Source organism: Dermacentor andersoni, chromosome 4, assembly GCF_023375885.2.
Source record: "Dermacentor andersoni chromosome 4, qqDerAnde1_hic_scaffold, whole genome shotgun sequence".
Classification (NCBI taxonomy): domain Eukaryota; kingdom Metazoa; phylum Arthropoda; class Arachnida; order Ixodida; family Ixodidae; genus Dermacentor; species Dermacentor andersoni.
In genome coordinates this window covers 65,581,549-65,591,409 of record NC_092817.1, presented here as the reverse complement: position 1 = coordinate 65,591,409, position 9,861 = coordinate 65,581,549, and the positions used below count along the sequence as shown (strand labels likewise).

Here is a 9,861-nt window from a genome sequence, read left to right as displayed (position 1 = left end):
CCGAGAAGACCTGATGAATGCGGCCTCCAAGTATTTGTTTAATATCAGCGTGCATGGAATCCGTCCGCCTATTTCGCAACTGACGATTTATGCATCATAAAATAAACCTGCCAGTTTAGCGCTTGACCGGACAAGCAAAGAAAATAGAAGACTGTTTTTTTTTCGCCGTCTTAAAACTGAAGACGATCCTTTCCACCTCCTCTTTACGCACGTCATCACTGAACCGAAGAAGAGGGACGGCTGTTTTTAGGGACATACGCAAAATTTTGGGAGTTCAAGGAGCACCACCTCACTAACACTATCTTTCTGGAGTTAAACTTTTTGACGACAGAATATTTATCAGAAAATGATTCTATAAGTAAGAGCTGTAGAAAACTCACTCTAGATTTTGGTTTCTTTCTCTTTTTTGCTTTGGTGCATTAAAAGTAAGCATCCAAATAAATATTTTTTTTCTCCAAATGTTAGACCTCACTGTCTGTCATTGTCAAACGTGCTTTACATTCTCGCATAAAAATGAAAGACAGAAGCTTCGTACTTACTCTATTTTTTACCCTTTAGAAACGTGACAATACTTCCAACACACGAGTTTTTTTCCCATAAGAAAAGTACGACACAACTTTTTGATGTATAAAGTCATAGTTGCTCACTGTGATTCAACCGGTGTCACCGTCAGAGTTTACTGGATTCCATCGTAGTGATGGACGAGGTACTGCGGCCGCGACCGGGTTTCCAGATGCATCAGCAGAAAGCCAAATATACGCGCCTCTCTTGTTCGTAGAAAAACTTTCGTCGATATATCACAGGGACGTGTGTCTTCGAAAGAATAACAGCAGTAGCTGCACAGTACAAAAAGTGAGCGACTTGGGGGTGGCAGATTCACTGCGGCAGCGATAAGCGACGTATGAGGTGTCGGTCAAGGCAGACGACGTGAAATAAAAGAAAGCGGTTTGACAAGTGATCCGTAAGAGAGCCAACTCTTGGTCATGGTACAGCATTCTATGTATGCACAAGCGACCTGCCAACGAATATCGAAGACGACAAACCAACAACGTGGGGACGTCATATGTTTCCGGCGTCGGATGTGAAGAAATGCGCCCTTTCTTCTATTTTCGGGTATAAAGTGCAGAACGTTGCTTTTCCCTGTTAAGCGAAATAGGCCAATGAGCGTTACGACCTTTTCTTCGGCGATTTTAATTTATTAGCGCAATTGAGGCAAACGTGTCTGTTCCTTCAAAGTGCCGCGTCATCGGAATATCTGGCATTCATCTTTATAACACAGCGATAAGCCTGCTTATCTCTAAATATTTCATATTCTTGGATTTGTAAAAGCGATTTCCAATTGGAAATTTACGTTTCGTGGACTTAGTTTTTTACAAGACTGCGGCTTAGTTAGGCTTTGCCGTAATATCTTCAGATGAAAGCGCCTATTAATAATCTGATATAGAGACGTACGCGCACGAAAGTCTAATAACTAGCAAGCAAGCAAAAAAAAGATTAAGCAGGGGTTTTGCATGGTGGATTGAAACTAATAGTTGTTTAGATTTTTGCACATTATATGCGCGCAGGCACTGCATCACGAAATGAAATATTGTGCTTGCGTCACAACTTACTTGAGCCCTAATTTGCATTGCTCTCGTTTCATGAGATGAACCCGCGGCAACTCTTTGAGTACTCCTTGACACGAAATATATTTGATCCTTTTCTATGTAGGCATTCTTCTGTCTCTTTTGTGCTAACCTCAAACGCGAAAAATTCAGTTCTTTCGCTTTTCCGTTCCTAGGTACTTCCCTGAAATTATTGCTACACATTTCCCGGCACGTGTCTCCCGGCTTTAACTTAACGATCATAGCCCACATCTTCTTATTGCGCAGTAAATGGACAAAACGCAGTAATCAACGCTAGCCAAGCGATCGTTGAAATCTGTTGAGTGACGTTCAAAATGTCTTCCCTGCTGGCACGATGACGTTTTTGTGCTTTATTCAAAGGCAGAAAACTTGTGAAACGGAAGCATAGAGCTTTAGTTTTCTATAACAAACAAATATATTTATTTTAATGAATTTATTTCTAAAGCATTTTAGGGACATAGAGAATGAACTAGCCGAGGTACTCTGGTCCTCAAGTTTTCCACAGCAACCAATGTTTAGGAGAAGGGAAGCCATAATAATATAAAATTTTATTTGCCTGCTATAGCAGAATGCACCATTGAAGTGTTTCCTAATTTTTTGCTTCGTTTTCTCCGCCTTTCAGCGTGTACGTACATAGAATCACTGTTAAACAATCAAACAAACAGATGTAGCATATGCCATATGGCCGAGGTTAATCGGTCATTGTATTGTTGTCCAAATGCTGACACAACGTAACTTGAAACAACCGATCACATTGTTTATTAGCTCCTCTAGAAACGTATTTACCGAGGCTGCCTTTACAAAGTCTAACTATTCAGTTATTAAGCATGAGATATAACGTTTATTTATTATTGCTTTTTTTTGGTTTGCGCACGTGATCTGTGCTTACTATTCGGCCGAATACCTCGTTTGCACACTTTTATTAAAACAGGCCGTTCAGGTAGAGAGCTGATACAATCGGCATCTTAAATAGCTGATTAAACAAACAGGACCAGAATATTCCAGAAACCTATCTTTCAGAGTAACAGTCGATTAAGGTGCCAGATGAAGTGGCCTCTCTAGAACAATTAGGCCGAAATATGACCAGCTCTGAAACGTTATTTGCATTAAATATGTGTTTTTTTAGAGTAAAGCAGGTGTGTCTCTTTACTTTCTTTCAGTTTATATGTACACAAATCCCTCGTCTGGCTCATTTATGTGCATTAACTACGCTCGCCGAGAATAAACTAGTAAAAAAAATTCTCAATAGCTTCGATCAACGTTACTAGAATTGCATGTTGATTTGGTGCCTTCCTTTAGTACCTTGTATATGAGACAAATTCTGTGGAAATTGCGACATAACCTCTAAGCACGATTTCCAAAAATCATGATGCTGTAGTCCTAGTGAAAATTCTTGAAAGTTATGAGACCTTCCACTCATCGAAGAATAAGAAGGAAAAAGCTTTATTACAGCATTGGTGCTTCTTTATTCTTAGTCAGGTTACCATAGTTTTGCAGGCTATCAGGTAGAATACGTACTCTATTCTCTGCATCTAAAACTATAGTAGAGGAGGGGGTACTACCTTAGCTCGTGCTACAAATAAGTTGCGTTCTAAAATTTTGTAGGCTCCGAGTCCATATTATGTCCTCTTTTTCTAAGTATTCTTCAGCAATCGCTGGACGCATTGAACACCTGGTTGAAAGATGCACTTCTTTACCAACTTCCGCCTTTATAAATCAAGAAGAACAAGAAGCACAAGTGGAGTTTATTTGCTAGAGAAAAAGCAAAGATATTGGCACGTGTACTTATCTTTATCGGGCGACCACGTTTCGCCGCCTGACAAATGTTATCGCACAGCGCGGGACGCGCCTGCATGTATCCGAAGTTTCTGGAAAGTTACAGATGCTTCTATCCGCTGTCTGTTGTCGCCGAACCCTATGTTATCTGATTTCATCGTCTTATGCGAATGGTGTAGAACTTTGTGGAAGGCACGCGGGTCCCCACGATTAGTCTGGAACATTCGACGATTGATGTATAAAAGCCGACGCGCTTGACCCATTGATCAGATTTTCGACGATCGCCGACCGTGTTCGCCGCTATCGTTGTGCTATAAGTGTAGCCTGTTCTTGTGGGCACAGGTTCGCCCAATAAAAGTTAGTTTTGCCTTTCACAGTATTACTACTGTGTTCTTCAACGTCACCACCACGTGACAATATATATATTCACGTGCCCTCATGTTTCATTTGGTGATCGTAATGTGATGCTCTTAAGAGATCCTATCATTCCATAATTATCTGTCGACATCAATATCACTTCTCCTACCGCATGGTCATCGAATAGTCGTTATGAAATTATGATCTACCGCTCTTTGGCGCTGCTATCTAACTACAACTCACTACGAGTCTACAGTATCACGTATGGTCAACTGAAACACAACTTTATTTAAAAGCTTGTTTCTATGAAATGAACACGCAACATATTGTGAGTATAGCTTGCAATTTGTTACCTCCAGCGTGAAGAAGGATAGATGTAACACACAATTGACATTATTTCATTTTAATGCCGCTTACCGAGTGCCGCAGAACTGCCCACACAACAACCACGCAGGCGCGCGGACCTCGTCCTGATATAATCGAACACCAGTGGGATGCATGCGCCAACACGGCTAACAATGGCTAGCTGACTCCGCAAGAATACCACAAGGCGGTGCTCTGCAATATTCCCCATGTCTATCACTACATATAAGATGTCATAGAACTATGCTATAAAACCCTTTACTAAATACTATTAGACCCTTTGCTTCACTGATCAGAACTACCGCTATATAACCACCAAAACACAGCCACATCCTTCGCTATACTACAACTATTTTCATGCAGCGCTGTGCAGGGGAGAGCTACAGCCTGATACCGCACGACCGCAGCCATTCGAGCCACAGCATGTGTTTCTATAGATATACACGGCTCCTGATTCTCTGCTCTGCCTCCCTCACCGCACGAGCCGCTTCACCGAGGACATACCTCCAGTGACTGGCAAAGGCCGCATTTTAATATAATCATCTGTATAATGTTATATCATTAAAACCATGGAGACGACATATCGTGTACAGGTATTAGGATAGTCTCAGCGCTGCTTTGAGTGCACTGCTTCGAGAAAAAAAATCATGCGACATAACCTAACTTTCCAGTTTTCGTTTGCATAATGCCATCAACATACTTTTAGCTACGTGTTCACTGAGCCAGCTATTGGTGGCCATCCAAAGCAAGACAGCTGGGAGAACAAAAATTCATATGCGCAACGTGTAAAAACACAGCAAGACTGCGTTACCATCTTGTAATACGCTGTAGACGGTTGTTAAGGCAGCCGGTGAGACATCTGAGCACCTTCTTCAAATCAATAGGTGATGTAATAACTAAAAGAAAAATAAGGATTGTGCAGCAAACCTGTGACATGTTGCTCTGGAAAGCGATGTCCCATTTTACTGGAACGCAAGTAGATCACCCTTTACTTTAATGCATGAAAATGCTCTTTTGCAAATTCATAGCATAATAACAATTCCTAGTATAACATATCAGGAATAATCATAATCAACGAAATGAAATAAATATTTTACTGGAACTTTTCCGGAATAAGCGAAAATACCAATCAGAAAACTAGAGGTAGGCATCACCGCAAGCAACTTATGGCTTTGTTTGGAATTTACACAGATAGCTCTCGTCATGTGGGAACCAGAGGTGTACACTTCACCTGCTTTACCTTGCGTGTCCGATATCGCTGCAGCCGGAGATCTTGCAACGGCCTGTCTCCTCTGACCGTGCTCTCTAAAGAAAGTGAGTCTCGTGCCTAATTTGTTCCTTGTTCAGTGTTTCTGCTTTAGCCCAACAAATGACATTTGCTTCCTGTCATTCAGTGCTGGCCAAAAGCATTTAGCAAGAATCGTTGTACTCAGTACCAAAACTCAGCAAGAAAAAAAAATTCTGATATGCTGCCTGTGCGCAACACTCTTAAATAAAGGGCTGATAGGAAACAGATGCGTACTTAAACATCTTTACAATTCACATGGACATGAGACAAACAAGTGCAACCGCTCGGTAGTGCTACGCTAAATTGGTGAAATGCAGTGCGAACGACAAAGATCGTAGATGCGTTTTAAAATTACTTCGTCGCAATTAGCTACGCAATGCGGCGAAGAAATATCCAAAGTATTGCGGTCAAGGGAAGTGAGAATTGGCGTGACTATTAAGTGTAAACAACGTCTAATTACTTACTATGCATTGGAGGAGACTGCAGCGCAGTAAAGGGGTGACGAGGTCATCACATATCGAGCCCGGTTTTGTCTGTGGGTAGAGAGCTCACCCAGGCCTGAATGAAGGCAGAATGAATGCATGTGAGACAAGATATTTTGTTGCGCACTGTGGCGAACGTGGTGCGTAAAGGAAAAAACCGCGTCAAAGTAATGCGAATCGAAAGCACTGACCAATCTGCCTATAACCGATGACTTCCGCTCCGTTCAGTCATGAAAAGATAATCGATTCGCTTGACGACAAAAGCCTTCTAAAGCGAGCGGTCCAAATTCGGCTTGCTTGCTTTGAAGATTGCTGCATCGCCATTTCCAGTGCTTTTGTCTTGCCAATGAGCATAATATACTTTTTTATAGGTTGTGAAATAATTTCCAGGCAACAACTCATCCACCCACGCAGTCACGATCAAAGACCGTTGAATTCGTCACCGTTAGGCTTCGCGGCGCTTTGACGCACAAATTCTACGGCGTCCTTTATTTACTGACAGGCGACTCAAAGACAAAAATGGAGATAAGTGAATGAACATCAAATGATCGAGACGCGCTTAGATGCTTCTCAGTTATTTTCTGTGGCACTCTCTCTTCACGTGCGCCCGATAAACGACTCTGTTTGCATCCTATATTATTTCATCCATTTTCATTTTCTCAATCTGTAACTTCGAAAGAGTCACTGCGCTCGACCCTACATTCATGGCCAGAGGGTAAGATGGGCGTTTTTAATGATTGAAAGAACGTTGAACGTCGGTGTAGGGTTTCGGTGGAAATATAAAACACAGTGTTGTTTACTTGGAGTACCTAGCGTTGGTGCATTTGTTTAGCGCTTGATATATCCGACGTCCGATGTCAGGTGGTGTTCGGTGTCCGTACAACAAAACCTTACGACAGAGTAAGATGAAACAGTGCTTTCTATTGAGTTGAAACCGCACAACTGAGTGCAAGTGTAACCGGAAGACCGATGCTTTCATCACTCGTAAAACACTGCTCGGCTGACCTACGACGCATCACGTTTAAAAGCAAGATTAAACTTTTGTGATCGCCCTGAGACTATGAACGCCACGCCTTCTCAAATAGCAGGACGAATAAACGTCTCTCCTTTCTATATAAGAGGCTCTCTTTGTTCTCAAATTCGCATTGTGTGTCATTGGCATTTGTTTTAGTTTGCAAACTGCAAGACGAGATGTCTCATACAATTTGTATGCGCGGAGTAGGAGGTGTGTGAAGTGAATAAAGCTTAGAATAGCAAGCGACTTCCAGGCAAATAGCGAAGCTGTGAATGGGAAAGTAAGATGGCTGGCCCGCTCGGAGAACAAAGCCGTTGATTGCAATTATATGCGCCGGTGCAACAGCTTGTCCATCTACAAACTTAATTTCTGAAAGTAATTGAGGACATCGGGTATAACCAGGGTAAACGCGCTTTGTTGGAGGCTACGAGAACGTTCCAAGTGCTCAGGTAGCTAGCTCCATTCGAGAAGCTTTTATGGTTTAAAAATGCTGGAGCATGTGCTGACAGTACTTCTGGAACTTTCTAGTGCTTCAGCGGCAGTAACTGCTCTCGCTGATTGCTGGAAAACAAATGAAGTTGCAGGCAGTTGTGATGGCACCTCCTCCCCCCTCTTTTTTTGTCACGCGCCGAGTGAGCACGGTGATTACGACTTGTTATTGCGGAAATTAAATGGCAACAAGTTTTTTTTTCTTTCTTACTCGCATTGCCCAAGAAACTTTTAATTATGTGAGGGCGAGTACTTCCTTTGTAACCGGCAGTTGAGAGGTGAACACTTCGTTTTCTTGCGTCCAAGTTCTCATTATGCTGATTGGGAATCAAGGCATTCTCACAGCTTTAAACGTTTAACTTTAACAAGAAAACGAACCGGTTGTCGTGATAATACCCAAAAGCACGAAACTGGTGATTAAAAATGAAAGAAAAAGAAGCCAATTCATTTGACATATCAGCTGTCCTTATCGGGCTCCACTAATCTACATTATTTCTTTTTTTGATATCCACCATGCTGAACTTACAACTGAAACCACCACAAGTTTGCCAACCAGATTTAATCAGAATCGCATTGGCTGTAATGTCTTCACACCCGTGGTCATGCTAGAGCAAAGTAGCCGAGTAGAGCGAGTCTTCTTTTCTCTACGTAAATTGTCGCGCTCTACTCTTTTCTTTTTTTGAGCGCCGTGCTTTTTTTACGTCAGTGAGTGCTCCAGTTCCGTTCTCCAGTTGGCCCTGGTTTTACGGAGACGTTAAATTTTGCTCTCTATCTGCTGGTCGAATAAAGACATTTCATGAGGCAACAGGAACGGTATAGCTTGGAACGCAGTTTACGGGGAAGCTGTACGTGGCTGGTCTCCAGCGGATTGACGTGCGTAGACTAAAAACCGTGGACCGATCCCGAAGGTAGTGCGATGCCGGGCCGACTCGCCGCGGAGGTGTAGCAGGCTTCAAGCACTCAGCCAGCAGGCAAAAATAAGTTTAATATTTTGGGTCCAAATACAACCCGTATCAGATATTGAGCTGATAAAAACAGATACTACAATTTGACCCACGTCATCCACGTCTACGTTCGCAACGCCCTCTCTTTGTCAGAGTTCCAAGCGCCTGCGCATCTCCTTTCCTTTCATTTCACTCTCCCGCGGAGGCGGTCCCGTCGAAACTTAACGCGTGTCCAGTTTCCTCCGGCTTCTCGGGACGGCGGTCCCATCGTCCACGCGAATATATATAAAAAATAACGGGAAATGAGTACGTACATATTTTAAAAATTCCGTGTCACCTCTATGTCGTATGCTAAACAGCTTTTCGGGTCACCAACCCGCACAGAGCGGAATGGCTCATGATTTTTTGCATCTGTCGTTACCGCGCCTATAGAAATCAATCAAAGTGATCGACAATTTATCTACGCTCTGTTAAACATGTCCGTTGGAATTCTTCTACTAGCAACATCATGCACCGTCCTAAATGACGACTGAACTCTTTCGTTATTTGTCAGTTATGGCAGTTATGGCAAATTGGGGAGCCTGAAAAAAAAATTTCGACTGGAGGTATTGTCTAAACTAGCCTGTAGTGTTCATAGCATTCCTTCAATAAAAAGAGGCAAATTTGCGCTTTGGTTGACTCGGCAGCATAACTTTTAAATGAGAGCCACAGTAAAGACAAGACGCTTCTCTATGGTTGTCATTTTCCCGATCCAACGTGTACGCTATTTTAACGGTGTCTCAAACAATGTTAGATGCCTATTAGTGCGTGTTATTTTGATAACTACATTCGACAAAAGCTAGTGCAACTTCATTTTCCCATGGTGAGTTTCTTTTATTCATGAGTGCTTCGACAGCGTATTTAAGAAATTATTACAAGTGATACTTACCGTCATGCGGGGTTTTCACTCACACAAGAGCACGCTGTCTATTTCACACCGACTTTCAGCCGAAGCTTGACTCGCTATCTATTAATTATTGCACAACACTGCGCAAACACTGCACATCACTCTACAGCACTGTGCATGACCTATATAACCAAATTATATGTAGGTTTCAGCGCCAGTTTAACACACTTGCTTGCACAAGAAAGCTAATCGAGCGCTATAATTAAGCATGAGAATGCTTCTGCATGCTCCCTGACCAGACAACAGTTACTTCACGAGCGAAAAAAATGCAGTAAAAAGCAAACCAGCTGCCTGCTGCAACTAGCCAAAAATTAAGCGGCACCTCCTTGAACGGGAACTGTCGAAGATATCCGTATCCTTATATGGCCGTGGACCGGGTGCGGAATGTGTTATGCGCCGTAATGATGTGTGTGGAGGGTATGATGGTGTATTATGCGGTATTCATTTATATGCATGAGGAGCACGAACAGATTTATGCACATATTTACATTGCCGAACCCATGAATTCCACACCACGCCGACCACCATATGATGCTACAGATATCTTCGACAGTTTCCATTCAGGTAGGTTACGCT

The 9,861-nt window shown here is 42.5% G+C and overlaps 1 pseudogene; it reads right to left on the bottom strand.

The window, feature by feature from the left end:
- Nucleotides 1–8,281: 8,281 nt before the first annotated feature.
- LOC126537214 (U2 spliceosomal RNA) lies at nt 8,282–8,457 on the bottom strand (annotated as a pseudogene).
- Between the last annotated feature and the right edge of the window lie 1,404 nt (nt 8,458–9,861).